Genomic DNA, 17,577 nt, shown 5'->3' on the forward strand with positions numbered 1-17,577 from the left:
GGTGGTGACCAGACCTCCTTATAGTTTTACTTCTAGCAGCTCTGGCTGAGCCAGGGGAAGCATGTGAACAAGGAGAAAAGTGCAAAGCATACCTCCCCCATGCCCCCCGCCCCACGGGCTGGTAAACAAAGAAAAGGAGCCACAGGAGGAGGGTTGGAAGAAAACTGCCGTAAGAGATTGAAGAGATGGGTGACTTGAAGTCCTCCTAGGGCTCGGAGCAGAGCCAGAAGGTATTGGGGGGAATCAGAGAGATTCATGCTCGATGGAGGAGGGAGGTCAAAAGAGGGGATGAAGGATATCAATCTGGAAGTGTTGTGCAGGCTGCATTTGAGGAGGGATATTTTAAGGCAAGGAGACCAGTGAGGACACTACTGAGGAATGCATGGGCTAAAAGTCCTTTTACTTCTTAAATATATGAGAGGGAGAGATGTGTCAACCTCGTGCTCATACTCAGCTAGAATTCAGACTTGTTGGGACATATCAGATGAATAGCTTGGGCTGCCTTCCATGACCTCTAAACCCCTAGAGTAATTTCCAGAAGGTCCACTTCCATCCTCCCTTGCCGACCTGCCTGCCTCAGCCGAAGTGAATCCACTTTACCGTGGGCACTCCTACGTACAAAGAGGTCTATTGATGGCACATTGGTGGACAAAGAAGCAAGTGGCAGCAACTGCTCAATGCTTCCCCCCCACCAACCCCACCCCTTGCCCAGCCCAGGGTGGGATTCCTCCCACCGGGAAAAATGGAGCAGATTCTGTGCTCAGAGCTCCACCTGCATGGAGGTTCAGCTGTATCACCCTCCATCTCTGCTGTCCAAGCACAGCTGGTGGAGTCTGGGGAGTCAGGGCTTCCTCAGAATAGGCTTCCATCAGCTGCGGACTATGACCAGGGCCTGACCTTGGGTACCAGTTCCCCCAGCTCCACCCTGCAGGGGCAGGCCTGCTCCGGACTGGACGCTTCCTGCCAGTGGTTCCTGAGAATCTTATCTCTCATTGGCTAATCTCGCCTCTCCTTTCTGCCACCGGTTTGAGGAGTAGGGTCTGTTTATGAATGGCATAACTGTTTCCATCTTTCTTAGGGAAGCAATTGAACAAATCAGTACACTTTTGAAGAATTGTTATTAAACAAGCGCAGCTCCTGAGATGTAATTATAAATCTAAATTCGCTCTCTCGTTAACCCTTTAAGTCCAGTGGGGCTGCAGGTTTGCTGCACCTGAATAAGACTTGAGGCAGTCCTCACGATTTTCTTGTTTTTTCTTAGTCTGTGTTTACCTGAAGTCTGAATATAGATGCAACTCAGTGATTAACATGTTCAGATAATCATTAAAATTTCAAATATGCTGTGAAATTAAGGCTTTTCCCCTCTGAACTCAGGCTGAACATAGGCGGTAGGCAACACTTCCGTCCCTCCCCTCCCATCTTTTTAGCTGTGGTCTCTGATGCTTACGGTGTTGGAATGGGAAGAAGCAGGAAAGTTTCCACTTGATTGGTTCTGGCATTGGGATCTGGCATTGATGTTCTCCGAACTTGCCAGGTGTTTAAAGTGGACACTTTTATGTGCTTTATTATATCCACCCCTGTCTTAATCATTTAGGGCTGCTGTAACAGAGTACCACTGGGTGATTTATAAACAACAGAAATTTATTCATGCAGTTCTGGAGGCTGGAAGTCTGAGATCAGGGTGCCAGGAGGGATGTGTTCTGGTGAGAGTGCTCTTCTGGTTTACAGACTGCTGACCAGTCAATTTGTATCCTCGCGTGGCAGAAAGACAGCAAGCTAGCTCTTTGGCCTCTTCCTAGGAGGACATTAATCCCATTCATGAGGGCTCCACCCTCATGACCCTACTACCTCTCAGAGACCCCACCTCCTAAATATCATCACATTGTTGGGGGGTGGGGGTAGGATTCCAACATAAGAATTTGGGGATGATACATTCAGTCCCTAACACCACCATTCCTGGGGACCTCTCACTTGTAGTTCTCTCACTTTGGGTGATGCATTTTCCTTTGGCTCACTGCTTATTCCTTCTTCCACCTTTGGGAATCCAGCCACACCTTCAGGTTCTCCCTGAAATCCATTGGTCCCTCTGGGCTGCTCTCTTATATAGCATCTTTGACTATCCCAGGCCAACACTCTCCCTCACAGCTCTCCCTCTGCCCCAACAACTTAAGGATAGCTACTTTCCAAGTGTAACCCTTCTGTGCCTTTTGACATTTTGGTTTCTCAGGCTTGACATCTTTGAGATATGGGTCGAATGGAACTCAGAGCACAGCTTTCTCCAAAGAAAGTCTTTTTTTTTAAATTTTTATTTATTTATGATAGTTACAGAGAGAGAGAGAGAGGCAGAGACACAGGCAGAGGGAGAAGCAGGCTCCATGCACCGGGAGCCCGATGTGGGATTCGATCCCGGGTCTCCAGGATCGCGCCCTGGGCCAAACCGCTGCGCCACCCAGGGATCCCTCCAAAGAAAGTCTTGTCTGAAGTTTTACTTCGTTTGTAACCTAAATACTCTTTGCCATTTATTTTGTAAATCCTGGTCTAGCACTTCACTTTGTTATTTGGTATTTATTGTGATTCAGCTAAAGCTTCTATTTTAACATCTGATTTCATTTCATATAGGACACACCTTGAACCAGAATGCTTCTACTATCTGAATCCTAAGCATTACTATGACGTTTACTCCTATTTTAAAACATTTTTGGGGAGGTGCCTGGGTGTCTCAGTCAATTAAACATCCGACTTGATTTTAGCTCAGGTCATGATCTCAGGGTTGTGAGATGGAGCCCAGTGTAGGGCTCTGTGCTCAGTGGAGAGTCTGCTTGAGATTTTCTCTTCCTCTCCCTCTGCCCCACTCCCCCACGCTCTCTCTCTCAAATGAATCTCTCTCTCTTTTTTTTAAAGATTTTATTTGAGACAGAGAGTCAGAGAGCATGAGCAGCAGGGAAAGGAGAGAGAGAGGGACAAATAGATTTCCCACTGAGCAGGAAGCCCAATGTGGGGCTCAATCCCAGGACCCTGAGATCATGACCTGACCCAAAGACAGACACTTAACTGACTGAGCCACCCAGGTGCCCCTCAAATAAATAAATCTTAAAAAAATTTTTTTTTCATCATGATAAGTGTACTCTTTAATCTTCATCATCTATTTCCCCATGCCCCCACCCACCTCGGCTCTGGGGAACCATTGGTTTGTTCTCTATAACTAAGAGTCTATTTATTGGTTTCTCTCTCTTTCTTTTTACTTTTACTCATGCATTTACTTCTTGTTTTCAAGCATAGGACACTTTACCATTTGGATATATTTCCTAAGCCCCACCATTTGGATCTTACAGATTCAAATCTAGACTCAAGTGAGAGAGGGGGGCTCTAATTTAAAAGAGAGGCAGCAAAAAAGAGAGAAAGATTGAGAGAGAGGCAGCATTTCAGCTGAACTCTAAGGTCTTGGGGCATCCCTGTATGGTCCTCTAACACTGGAGGAGAGTTGCTCTCACTTTCAGATTTCTAGTGTCCCTGGGTTATGGTGTGAGATGGTGGAGCAGGGGCAAAGGTACACATCTTCAACAGCAGACTGAGACTTTGCTGGGGATTCCCTGCAGGAAGAGGCAAGAGCCAACAGAATTCCAAAACTTTGGGCATACATAACCTTGAGCATTTTACTTCTGAGTCTTGGTTTCCATATCCTGTAAAATGAGAAGTAAGGATCCCTATGTTCCTGATCACCAAGAGCCTAGGAAGTGCATTCTAAATTGAGATGTGGGTCACAAGTGTCTGGAATAGTTTCTTATAGTTACTCTACTTAGTCTCTCATCTTGGACTGTGCAGACCTTAAAGTCAGGGCCTATGTCATATTTGTTTTTCTTCTGTCCCAATGTGAGCACAATTTATTGGATGGAATTGTGACGCTGTTGGCTTGGGTCTCTTTGGAATGCTTGTGGTGTGGATTTGCTCTACAGAATCACATGTTTAACTTACACGTGCTCTCCATCATGCCAAATCTGCAAAATGTGCATGAAGGACCAGTACTACTCCAACTTCATCATATCCCACAAAACCCAAGTCAAAGCCCCGTTAATAATTGACTTGAGGGCACCTGGCCATTAAAAGTCTGCCTTCAGCTCAGGTCGTGATCCCAGGATCCTTTGGGGCTCCCTGCTCAGCTGGAAGACTTCTCCCTCATCCTCTGTCTGCTGCTCTGCCTGCTTGTGCTCTCTCTCTGTGTCAAACAAACAAATAAATGAGTAAATTCTTTAAAAATATAAATAATTGATTTGATAACTTTGTTTCATTTTCCAAGATATTTTTTGAAATGTTGGGCCCAATTTTCTTTGCTTCTACTTTTGTTGTGACTCAAAGTCTTATTCCTGAAAGAGTTTCCTTCCTTTCCCCCTTATTCTTTCAATAATGTCCTTTTTATCTTCACTTGCCTCCGAGTGTTTGGTGCGCCCTGTGAATTGTATTCATTCGCTGAGACGGGTGTGGAAGAAGCGTAGGCCAGGAAACCCCAGCAACCTCCATAATGCACGGGAGCCTTTAGTTTGGTGATTACTACAATTGTTACCTTGTGGAACAGTGAGCCATTAGCTGGTTCTCACCCCCCTATTAGTATTACCCTGTAATTTAATCACAATTAGACTCCTAGAAACATAGACAGAGGAAACAAGCGGGCAAAGGAGTCAGATAGCAGAAAGCAACAGCATTTAGGGGTTCTAATCAAAGGCATTGTTTTCGGAAGGTGCGGGGCCAAGAAGAGGGAGGTTGGAGCTCGGAATGAGGTAATTGGGCAAATGATTAAAGGGACTTTGCATTTTACTTTCTGGTATTGGGGTTGGAGTCTACTGGGCATTGATCTCTGGGCTGGGTCAAGCTGGGTTTGTTTAATAGCTATAGGGATGAGGGGTGCCTGGGTGACTCAGTCAGTTAAGCATCTGCCTTCAGCTCAAGTCATGATCCCAAGGTCCTAGGATCAAGCCCCATGTTGGGCTCCCTGCTCAGTGGGGTGTCTGCTTCTCCCTCTCCCTCTCCCCCTGCTCATGCTCACTCTCTCTTGCTCACTCTCTCTCAAATAAAGAAATAAATTCTTTAAAAAAAAGCAATAGGGATTTAAAAAGGCCTTGAGTGGTGACCCCCCATGTCCCCTTCACCTTCTTTCCCTGGAATCTGTGGGAGGAAGGTCTTAGAGAGGATCCTCAGAGGAAGTGTTTCTTTGTTTCATCTGGCTGCTTCCCTTGGGGCCCAAAGCAAGGTCTTGAATGTATGTTGAAATTGACCTCCTTTCTGAGGGGTTCACAGAGGCTCAGAGATACCATTTGCATTGGCTATGTGTTCGCTGGGGAAGTATGGATGTGGGCAGCGGACACAACCAGGGCTGGAAGTAGGGGCATTGTGAAGTAGAGGAAATTAGACCTTTTTACAGGACTGTTGTCCTACTCATGTCTCAGAAACCTGGACTGCAGTGTAGAAAGAAAGAACCCCAGAATCTGAGTCCCCAAGTGGCAAGGAAAATATTATATCACACTCCAACATGGATTGGTCCACAAAGAAAAGAGCCAAGTGTGTAAGTTCAGCACAGCCCAGTCCCTATTCATTCTTCAATAACAGTAGCCACCTTTGGCCAAAGTCAAGTTATTAATGGCACAGTTGGCTGAGGCCATGGCAGGGATATGGCAGGGGGAGGAGGGGAAGGGTGACTGGAACAAGGCAGGGTGAGCAAGAAGCTGGGAGCCCAAGCAGCTGTGAGCAACATCATGAAACACCTTGGAGGTCTCCCAGTTCCCTTTACTCCACTTCTCCTCTTACCACTTAGGATCCAGTCCTCCAGCAAATCCGCTAATGTGTTCAATAACAGAACATCCTCAAGGATATTAGAAGTTTCTGGTATTCCGGGATGTTCTGGAAGTCAAGGGTCCTTTTCCCAAAGTCAGAAGGCAAGCCCTAGGTGCCTGGGAAAGAGGACTTCTTCCTTCTGACTCTCTTGGCCTCAAATTCTCCAATTCTCATGGTAACCTTGTGATTCCCAAGTTGGGGGCTTTCCAGGACAGTGCTAGTTTTAAATATTGTATCCTATTGTCTTCATAAGTACTTGTGAGGCCACATGCCCTGATTTTGTTATGGGAAAAAACTGTAAGTACAGTCCTAGTTCAGAGCATTTCTTGTCCAGCTGAGTCTACATGAATCTTGCCCTTCCTTAGCACCTAGGCACAGTGGCATTTGGAAGATTTGTTGGAATCCCAGCTAAGGAAAAGTTAGCTTGCAGGTTGGTGTGGGAGCAAAAGTGACCTCCTGTTTTTTGAAGCTTTATTCTGGAAACCTCAAAAGGTATGCAAAAACCCACCCTCATTATGGACTAAGATTCAGACTTGTTTTCACCTGTGGTATATGGCTTTCAACTTTTCAGAATTCTCTCTCCCCCTGGCTCCCTGATAAAAGTCCCTTTATTAGAGAATAGAGCCTTTTCCTATAGAATGAGAGATGAGAGTTAACTGGCCTCTTCCTTCTGGGGCACTGTTTTTCACACTGAAGTTCTCAACCCACTGTTGGGTCATGAAATCAATTTATGGATCCTGACCTTTGGCAAAACATTGAAACTCTGTATAAATTTGGATATAGATATATATATACATATAGATATGGACACAAAATAGAAGAGGGAAGGGAAAGGAACAGATCATACTTGATTCGGATGAGTACTGCTTCAAGAAACATTTGTTTCTGTTTTATCTACCTGTGTGTGTCTTATATGTGGGTCACAACATAAAATGTATTTTCTCCCCCATGGGTCATAGTAAAAGAGTTGGACGGATACCTGGGTGGCTCAATTAGTTAAGTGTCTGCCTTCGGCTCAGATCATGATCTCGTGGTCCTGGGATGGAGCCCCTTGCTGGGCTCCCTGCTCATTGGGGAGTCTGCTTCTCCCTCTCCCTCTGCCCCCACCCATTCATGCTCTCTCACTCCCTCAAATAAATAAAATCTTTAAAAGAAAAATAAGAGACCACTCTCGTAAAAGAGGTCACCTTGGGATCCAAACTGCTAAGGCAGACCATCCCCTGAGAGCTGGTTCCTCTGGGAAAAGGGAAAGAATCACAGGCTGCTGAGCACCTGTGTGAAAGGAGCCTGGCCAAGGGCGGGAGGACAGGGAGTGCAGGAAGGAAAGAGGGAAGGGAGGCTTCTGAGCTGAACCCATTCCCCATCACCTCCAGCTCCCCATGACCTTCCGCAACAGCAGCCAGGATGCACTGAGCACCAACAGTGCGCCAGCACTCCACCAAGTACCTTAACTGAGTTATCCCTTTTTGAGTCTCACCATATCTGCCAAGATGAGTATTGTCTTTACAGTCCCCATTTTATTTTTATTTTTAAAATTCTTTTGAGGGCAGCCCAGGTGGCTCAGCGGTTTAGTGCTGCCTTTGGCCCAGGGCCTGATCCTGTAGACCCGGGATCGAGTCCCACATCCGGCTCCCTGCATGGAGCCTGCTTCTCCCTCTGCCTGTGTCTCTGCCTCTCTCTCTCTCTCTCTCTCTCTCTCTGTGCGTCTCATGAATAAATAAATAAAATCTTTGAAAAAATAAAATAAAATTCTTTTGAGTAACCTCTATGCTCAACATGGGACTGGGGCTCACGACCCCACAATCAAGCGTTGCATGCTCTACCTACTGAGCCAGCTAGGCACCCCTACCATCCTCATTTTAGAGATGAGGAAACTGAGGCTCAGGAGGTTGAATAACTTGCCTGAAAACACACAGCTTGTATCTAGCAGACAAAACTGGGTATCACACCCAGGTGTGCCTGATTTTTCAGCCCATGCTCTCATGCAGTCACAGTAGGCAGTTGGTTTCTGGCCTGGTGTTGATCAGTATCAGTGATTAAGTTGGGCCAGCCAGGGGCCTTGCCAGTGGGCACAGGGTAGGCAGGGCCAGGGAGTGAAGGAGCCTGCCTTGGGAGCCCTGGGCCAGGGGCTGGTGGCTGCTCCGGTAGCAGAACCCTCCCCCAGCCCTGCTCCCACTGGTGGCAGGCGGCAGCTTTGCCACCAGCAGAAATCGCTGCTAATTATAACCAAACAATGAGCAATCACAGCCCGCTGGCGGTTTAGCTGTCATTAGAGGTCTGGCAGGCTTTTCATTAGAACTTCCCTGCAGCCTGAAGGCTGCGGCAGGAGCTCTGGGCTCCAACTACCTTCTCCCACTCCTCCTAGCCTGGGCCCCCAGTTCAGTGAGGGCTTACTGAGCTCTTGCCCTGTGCTGGGAGGGTGGGGGTGGGGACCCGAGGCAAAACTTCACTCTGGCCTTTGGTGAGCTCACCATCCCCCCAGCAGTCTCTTGATTGGAATCCACAAAAGCCAGGCCCACTTAGCCTGGCAGAGAGGAGAAAGGTTTTGAACAGTGCTGTGTCCTTGGCTGCTTCTATCTGAAGACCTTTCTTGGGCACTGCAAAAATTTATTTTCTGCTATTTGATAACATGGAGCATCGCTTCTTGGCCTTTTGGCTAAGATCAAGTGATAACATGGAGCACAAAAATATTTGCTCCGTATAAAGGATCTCTAGTAGTGCTCATTTCTATGGAACATTCCAGGGAGAGGGACTCTCAGGATTTTGAGAAGCATAAACCTAGGTCAATAAGTCATTGGAGGCCTTGGAACCTGGAGGAGTTCCTCCAATGCCTGTTTTGAGGGCTCAGGACTTTGGGAAGGGTGTGAGGGAATAGACAGCCCCAGATGGTGGAGCAGCTGCCTCTGGTTTGGGAGAAATTTACTCTGTTAACCCTGTTAACACTTCCTGGGCTGAATTGTGGACAGGTGGATCCTTGGCCAAAACTTCAAAGTAGATGGCATTTGCCTTTGCCCCTTCATCCCCCTCTTATCTTTCCTGGCATTTCACTTCCCTCCAGTGTGCCCTGGGGACCATTCTTCCTGCTTCTATATTAGGGTTTCCTTGTCTGCTATCAACCAATCACTTAGGTCTTAGTTGGAAAGTCATCAAGATACTATCCTTCAGGGGAACCTATCATGGATGTTAGGGAGAGTTGGGGCCTATTCCCAGAGGAATCTATAATGCCTCCCTAGCAGAATGCTTGCCCAGAGCAATGGAGCATGGTATATGTTTGTGGGGTGAATGAAGGAACATCCGGGAGAGACATGAGAGTACCTCTAGTCCTCATTTCCCAGGTGAAGATCTAACCCAGAGCTGAGTGACCAACTTGGTCACTTGAGACTGAGGGGATTTCAGGACATGGGATTTTCACTTTTAAAACCCAACAAGTTGGGGCACCTGGGTAACTCAGTCAGTTAGGCATCTGATTCTCAAATTCAGCTCAGGTCATGATCTTGGGGTTGTAGGATAGAGCTCCATATCAGGCTCCATGCTCAGCGGGGAGTCTACTTGTCCCTCTCCCTCTGGCCCTCCTCCCACTCTCTCTCTCTCTCTCTCTCTCTCTCAAAAATAAATAAATACAATCTTAAAAAACAAAAAACCCAAGTTGGTCACCCTGTAAGAAGTGATAAGTAAACGGATGTGGACAGAGTAGATAGGTAACAGAAGTTGGCTGCATTTTGTTCATCAGAAAGATGGGAACAGACAGAGGCCTGTTGGAGGGCAATTCTTCTTTTTTTCTTAAAAAAAACAAAGATTTTATTTATTTATTCATGAGAGGCAGAGAGAGAGGCAGAGACACAGGCAGAGGGAGAAGCAGGTTCCATGTGGGGAGCCTGATGTGGGACTCGATCCTGGGACTCTGGGATCACGCCCTTAGCTGAAGGCAGACTCTTAACCTCTGAGTCACCCAGGCATCCCAGGGAGGGCAATTCTTAAAAGAATAAATAGTTGTGGCCACTAAGCAGAACAAAACAAATTTCAGTCTTATCGGTAATATCAAAATACAAACTAAAGCAATTTTCATTTATATTCAAACATTTAAAAATACATGAACACCTTGGGAAACTGGAAGTCTCATTCATTGCTGGCAGAGTATAAACTTCTGTTTTTTTTGGGGGGGGTTAGATTTTAATTTTAAGTAATCTCTACACCCAATGTGGGGCTTGAACTCACAACCCCGAGATCAAGAATCACATGTTTCATCGACTGAACCAGCCAGGCACGCCTAAACTGTTTTGGTCTTTCTGGAGGATAATTTGGTACCAAATAAAAAAATGTCTTTAAGATATCCATGCCCTTTGACCAAATAATTCTGCTTCTTAAAATCTGATCTGAAGGAAATAGAGATATGATCAAAGTTTTGGGTACAAGGATGTACCCAAAGCTTATTTACTCACAACAGCTTCATAATAAAGTCAAGTTGGAGGCAGCTTAAATTTCCTTTTAGGAAGCCAAATTAAAAAAAAAAAATCCTCTTGATTTTTAAGCAAAGCAATTCAACTCTCCTTATGTTCTTCCCTCAACTTCCAGCTTCTGTCTGAAAGCTCATATTTTAGACTCAGACAATTCTTTCTTAAAGAGGAATTTTGGCCTGTACAGTATTTTTTTTTTCAGCTACCTCTAGCTTGTACCACTCACATAGGGTATCCTGTCCCCTGGCGTAGTGACTCTGGTCAGAGTATTTTTGGTTGCAAATAACAGAAACCAACTCAGACTATCGCAAGAAGGAGGAGGAGAAGGACCAGGAGGAGGAGAGGGAGAAGGAGTAAGAATGGTAGCAGGGAGGGTTTGCCTAAAATCCTCTGGATGGGCTGCAGTTTCGATAATTGGATCTTACTCTCATTTAACACAAATCTGAGTTTGAGTCCCTAACTCTGGCCCTTACTGGCCATGTGTCCGTAAAGTTGATTAACCTCTCTGTACCTCAGTGGCTTCATCTGTAACAAGGGATTATTGGTATCTTATACAGCACTTACCACGTGGCAGGCTGTGGTTTAATAAATAATTACCTGGTTCTGGCACAGAGTTCCTAAAAACCATGGAATTTCCTGAGTGATAGGAGTATCTTATGTTGCTCCTAATGAACCACTCCTAATGACCACATCTGAGTTTATGCTGATGAGATGACTCAGGTTGGAACCCCTCGATAGCTTCAGGATAGAGGCTAGCCATCAAAAAGACTAACAGGTATGATTAGAGGATGGGAACTTTCAGCCCTACCCCCCAATTTCCAGAGAGGGAGGAGGGCTGGAGGTTGTTCAAGATAAAAACTCTTGAACAACGAGATTTGAAGAGCGTCTGGGTTGGTGAATATATCGTGTACAGGAAGGATGGTGCACCACGACTCCTCAGGGACGGAGGCACCTGCACTGGGACCCTTCTGGACCCGTTCTATATACCTCTTCATCTGACTGTTCATTTGTATTCTTTATAATGAACCAATAAATGTAAGTAAAGTGTTATCCTGAGTTCCGTGAGTCATTCTAGCAAATTACTGAGCCTGAGTGAGGGTTGTGGGAACCTCCCAATTTGTAGTCATCTGGACAGAAATGTAGGAAGTCTGGGCACCCCACTCATGGCTGCCATCTAAAGTGGGGGCCATCTTGTGGGACTGGGCCCTTTAACCTGTGGGATCTGATGCTAACTATGTGTAGATCGTGTCAGAATTGAATTGTTGAACACCCAGTTGCTGTCAGAGAATGTTTCGCGTCAGAAAACACAGTCAGGCACTAAGCATGAAGTGTTAGCTCTGTTAGTCCTTTTATCAAGCCTCTGAGATATGTACTATGATCTCATTGTATGTGTGTGTATGTGTGTGTGTGTCCTCAGATCCTCTGCTTCCCCTCCTCTTCTATCAAGTTTTCTCAGAACCTTGATTCCCTCCTAACTTGGGTGTGCACTTGACTTCTTAGGTGCCACTTCCGTCTTCACATGGCTACCCTCCCCCCAGACTCACAGACTAGAACCTGGAATGTCCCCTCGAGGCCCACCTGCTGTCAAGTTCTGCCCCCTGTTAACTTACTCTCTTCCCCAGTGCTCCCCATTCACTGAAGACCTTATAGCTTGTTCACTGTCTTTCTCTCCATCCCTCTATTCAGCATCATCCTGGTCCCTTCAATATCTCTTAAATGATCTTGCCAATACTCCGCCTCTCTGTTAATCTCCTTGCCACCAATGACCTTTCCCTTCTGGCCCACTTTGGTCACCACCTCCCACATCTCATCCTAGATCTTGTCACCAGCATTAATTGTGCCATGTCCAAATATCCCCATTTTGAGTTGTTCTTTCTGGCCACTACCTCATATCTGTTCAATTTGCTTCCCATTCCTGCATTCCTCCACCTTCTCAGGGACTTCATCTCTTCATGATTTCCAGTCTATTCATTCATTTCTCTAGACCACCACCTCCCTCCCTTCTCCGCTTAGAGTGCATGGTCCATTACAATAAACACATTTTCTTATATCCTTGTCCTTTGTAATGATATTAAAATATGTCTGCAAGTTCTTTGACAGTTGTTTTCATCTTCTTGGGGTGCCATAATGAAATGTCATAGACTGGGTGGCTTCTACAACAGAAATTTATTTTCTTGCCATTCTGGGGGCTGGAAGTCTAACGTCAACGTTCTGGCCAGTTTAGTTTCTGGTATAGACACTCTTCTTGACTTGCAGATGGTAGCCTTTTTTGCCATGTCCTCACATGGTCTTTCCTTGTGTGTACATGGAGAGAGCAAGCAAGTGACCTGTGTCTCCTCTTATACAGACACTAATTCTATCAGATCAGGGCCTGACTTTCATGACCTCATATAACCTTAATAACTTCCTTAGAGACTCCATTTCCAAACACAGCTACACTGAGGGTTGAATTTGCGGGAGACACAAACATTCAGTCCATAACAGTAGTCCTCCCTTCAAAAGGTGGAATCTAATTCCTTCCCCCTTGAACGTGGACTGGACCTGGTGACGTGCTTCTAAGGAATAGAATGTGGCAAAAGTAATGCAGTGTGACCCAAGTCTAGTCGTAAAAGGATAGCTTCTGCTTAGTTCTCCCTCTTGGATTGCTAGCTGTGGGAGAAGCCATATGTTTGATGGTAAGGACACTCAAGCAGCTTATGGAGAGGCTCACATAGAGAGGAACTGAGTCTGTTTGCCAACGGCACTTCTGGCTTGCCAATCATGTGTGCCATCTTGGAAGCAGATTCTCCAGCCCATTTGAGCTTTCGGATGACTGCAGCCCAGCTAACATCTTGACTACACCCTTATGACAGGTGCCGAGCCAGAACTGCTCAGTCAAGCTGCTTCCAAATTCCAAGTTCTGTCTCATAGAAACTATGAGATTATAAATGTCTATTGTTTTAAGCCACTAGGTGTTGGGATATTTTGTTTAACAGCAATTGATAACTAATACAACCATCTTGACCTTCTTCTCTCCCAACCTATAGGCCTAGTAAAACCCTAACATGGATCCAATCTTTTATCTGTTCCACACCTGCACTCCAGCTGCTGAATGTAGCAAAAGGCCTTCCTTTAAAGGAATGTTAAAGTTATGACTTCAACCTCAGAGGACCACATCCTGCAGAGCAATCCTACAATCTGCCCCCCTAGGCAAGTCACTATCCTATTCCTTGGGATAACTGCATCTCACTCCTCCCTTCTCAGGTCTTCACACAACTTCCCCTGCTTCTCACTTTCAGACATTGATATTATATTTTCCCTATTGAGAACACAGAAATCAGAGAAAAAAAATTCTTATTCTCCCACTACCAAAAATCCCAACCTTCCTGATTCAAGCTCTCCCACTCACTCTGCTTTCCCTCCTCTTACGACTATGTGTCTGAGGTCGGGCTCTTCCCTTGCACACTGGATCTCTTCCCTTCTTGCTTATTAAAAGCGATTATCTTTTTCATCTGCATTGTCAAATTTTCTCTCTTTTGGACCATTCACACCAGCACAGGAATGCACTTTAACTCTGATCTTTAAAAAACGAAATCCTTGGCTCTACCTTCCACTTCAGTTACTGCATCATGTTTCTGCTAACCATTCATAGCAAACTTAAAAAAAATTACTGTTTTGGGACACCTGGCTGGCTCAGTTGGAGGAACATGTCTCTCCATCTCAGGGTCATGAGTTCAAGCCCCATGTGGGTGTAGAGATTACTTAAAATAAGTTAAAAACAATTTCTTAAATTGTATACTGTTTTTATCTCCTCACCTCCTATTCTCTGTTACACTTACTCCAATCAGCCTTGTTCCCCCTACCATCACAGTGAAGCCACGTTGATCATGGTTCCCAATAATTTCAATGCTGACAAATTCAATGGTCAGTTCTCTGTTCCAACTTGACCCATATGCTGCAATTTCCATCACTTGATCACTGCCTTGTTGAAAGGCTTTCTTCAGTTGCTTTCAGATATCCCAGTCAACCAATCTTGATTTCTACTTTATCAGCTCTCCCTTGTTCATTTTCTTTTTCTTTTTCTTTTTTTTAAAGAGTTTATTTATTTGAAAGAGAAATAAAGATAGCCCATGTGCACATGAAATTGGGGGTGGGGCAGAGAGATATGGGGAGAGGCAGACTCCCCACTGAGCAGGGAACCTGATGAGGTACCAAGGTACTCCATCTGAGGATCCCAGGATTCCAGGATCCCAGGATCCGGACACAAATCGTGACCTGAGTTGAAGGCAGACACTTAACCGACTGAGCTATCCAGGCACTCTGCCCTGGTTCATTTTCTTTTTTGGATTCACTTACCCCTTTCACCAGCATTAAGGTTGGGATGCCCTGGGGCTTAGCTCTTGGATATCCTTTCTCTCTTCTCTCTTCTCTCCCCTGCCCTTCTCTCCTCCTTTCCTTCCTCCTGGGTGGCCTGATCTAGTCCCATGGCTTTAAACACCATCCACACACTGCAAGATCCCCTACTTATATCTCTAACCCAGAGCCTCTCCTGAGCTCAGGATGATGAAAGGCAAAGTATGTATGTCTTCAGCTTCCTCCCTTTGGGGCACATTTCTCCCCATCTCTGCAGTTTCTTTCTTTTCTGATATTCAGTTTATTCATACTCAGGGGTAACTGATAGGATTACAGTGTTAGCTAGCACTTAGTACAGTGCCTTGAGCATAATGGAAAATTAATCAAATGTAACAAAATTACACCTTTCAGGGAACAATATTTACATTTGGCCAAAGGCAAAGTTATGCCTTTCTACTGATGAAATTTCAGGTATGGGCAGATAGATTTGGTTTCACCCTCATCAGGCCTGGGATGGAAATGGGGGATGTGAGTGTATTTTTGAGGGTGAGAGGCTTTTCTACAATTGCTCAAATCATGTTGATCACTGACTCAATCTTTCCGTAGGAGGTCCTTGATATTTCTCTGTCTTTTGGTCTCTTTGTGGTCAGGATAAGGTAGATTGACTGACTAGAGCAGCAAAGCCACACCCTAAATTTTAGTGGCTCCTGCTTGGTTGTGGCAGCCCTGTTGTTAGATCACAGCTGTGACATTGTGGATCCACAGTGTAGATTCTTTTTCCACTTAACTTTTCAGAGAGATGCTGTTCTTTAGCCACTGACTAAACCCTTAACTTGGCCAACAGTAGTGGGTATTCTGGTCCAAAGATGCAAGTTAGACCTTGACATTTGACTGAATCATCTTTGAAAATCTCATGTCAGATCCTCCATAAAAAAAGACTATAATCCTACCTCCCACCACTCTCTACATTGATGAGATGAGACACAATGAGGCATCAATGCCATGGAAGTCAGGGGCACTAGTCAGTCTGGGTCCCATCACTCCAGACTTGGATGAAAGGGATGTTTACAGGTTCCAGGGAAAGCAGAAGAGTGAGGAAGCAGGGGAGGTAGTAACGAGTTGCAAGGATCAGCAACAACAGGAACTTGTTACTACCTCTAGGCTGAAGAGGCTGGTAAGGAGGAGTGACCAGATCCCAGGGGCAGCTGGGAGAGGGCCTGGGACACGAGACTTGGCCAACCATCAGCCCACCAGATGGGATCTGGCAAAATAAACATCCTGACCTCTTCTTCCTTCCCATCTCCTATCAATGCCCCCTAAGCCAGCCAGAAACCAGAGGGCAAGAAAGCCTCTTGGTATAGACCACTCAGCTCAGCCTCCTGGATCTTAGAGCAGGGTGGAGACAGCTGGAGAGTAGAGCTGGAGAGGCCATTGGAGAATATTCTAAAGACTTGTTCTGAAAAATAACTCCTGGAGTCTAAGTTATTATAAGGTAATGTTCTCAAGACAAACTCCTATCTCCACCAACAAATACAACTAAAGCTGATGTTCTGCTTCAAGATGGGGTATGTGATAGTTAATTTGTGTCAATTTGTTTGAGCTAAGGGATGACCAGATAGCTGGTTAGACATTATTTTTGAGTGTATCTGTGAGGTTGTTTCTGGAAAAGAATCAGTGGACTGAGAAAAGAAAATCCATCCTCATCAATGTGGGTGTTCATCATCAAATCCATGGAGGAGCCAAATACAACAAAATGGTGAAGGGCAAATTCTCCCTCTCCATCCCTTTTTTAGTAGTCTCTAGACCCCACATGGGGCTCAAACTGACAACTCTAAAACCGACCAGAGTCTCATGTTCTACCAATTGAGCCAGCCAAGCACCGCTTCCCTCTCTGTTTTTGATATAGAATGTCTGTCTTTTCCTGCCCTTGCACACTGGAGCTCTTGGTTCTCAGGCCATCAGGCTTGAACTGAATTATACCACCAGCTTTTCTAGTTCTCCAGCTTGCAGATGGCAGATCATGGGACTTCTTGGCCTTTGTAACCATGTGAGCAATTCCTTTAATACATCTATTATATATATTTCTATATATCTTATTGGTTTCGTTTCTCTGGAGAACCCTAATACACAGTATTAGAATAATCTATGTGTGTATGAGACTGCAAGTCTGTTCCCCAATAATGCTTATGTGACAGGGACAAGATTTGTTGAAGTGTGAGTGTTCTACAGAGAATTTTATCTTGGTAACTTTGATGCTCAGATTTTCTCAGATGGAGAATTGGGAGAATGGCTGTGGAGAGAGATTGGAGGCAAAGGGGAAAGACCTGGAACAGGAGGCTAAATCAGCCTTTGGAATCAAGAGCTCAGAGAAAGGGGAGACATTTGGGTACTGGAGAGTGTATAGAAGCTTTTGACATAGAGAAGATCCTTAAGTAGCTGTGGATGTGCCAGATTTAGGGAGGAGAAAAGGGGGCTATAGAAAAACTTTGCCAGTGCCTGGGTGGCTCAGTCGGTTAAACATCTATCTTCAGTTTAGGTCGTGACCCCAGAGTCCTGGGATCAAGTCCTGCATCGGGCTCTCTGCTCAGCGGGGAGCCTGCTTCTCCCTCTCCCTCTGCTGCTCCCCCCAGCTTGCTCTCTCTCTCTCTCTAATAAATAAAACCTTTAAGATAAAAACTTTGCAAAGTGCTTATGTCTTTTCAAGGATGCTAATACATGATTGGAATTCCTTCTTAAGTGCCTTTTAGTTGCTGAACCATATTCCTTTATATGAGTGTCTGAGGAGAGCTAAAGGCCCATAGGGAACCCATAATTTTATTGGAGTTACACTAAAAAAACCTTCTGGATGGTTTTGGCAAGTGAGGACTGGTCAGAAACCACTCCACACACCACAATCTCTATGCTCAGAGCAGTAGCTCATGAGCCTGGAATGTTTGAGGACCCAGCTTCCTTCCAAGCTGTTGCTCCT

The 17,577-nt window shown here is 45.4% G+C and overlaps 1 long non-coding RNA gene across 1 annotated transcript in view; it reads right to left on the bottom strand.

Moving 5' to 3' along the window:
- The window catches only part of LOC102155836, a 47,415-nt gene that overhangs the window by 5,942 nt on the left and 23,896 nt on the right, over nt 1-17,577 (bottom strand). The window lies entirely within an intron of this gene.

The sequence above is a fragment of the Canis lupus genome, chromosome 9 (genome assembly GCF_011100685.1).
Source record: "Canis lupus familiaris isolate Mischka breed German Shepherd chromosome 9, alternate assembly UU_Cfam_GSD_1.0, whole genome shotgun sequence".
Lineage (NCBI taxonomy): Eukaryota > Metazoa > Chordata > Mammalia > Carnivora > Canidae > Canis > Canis lupus.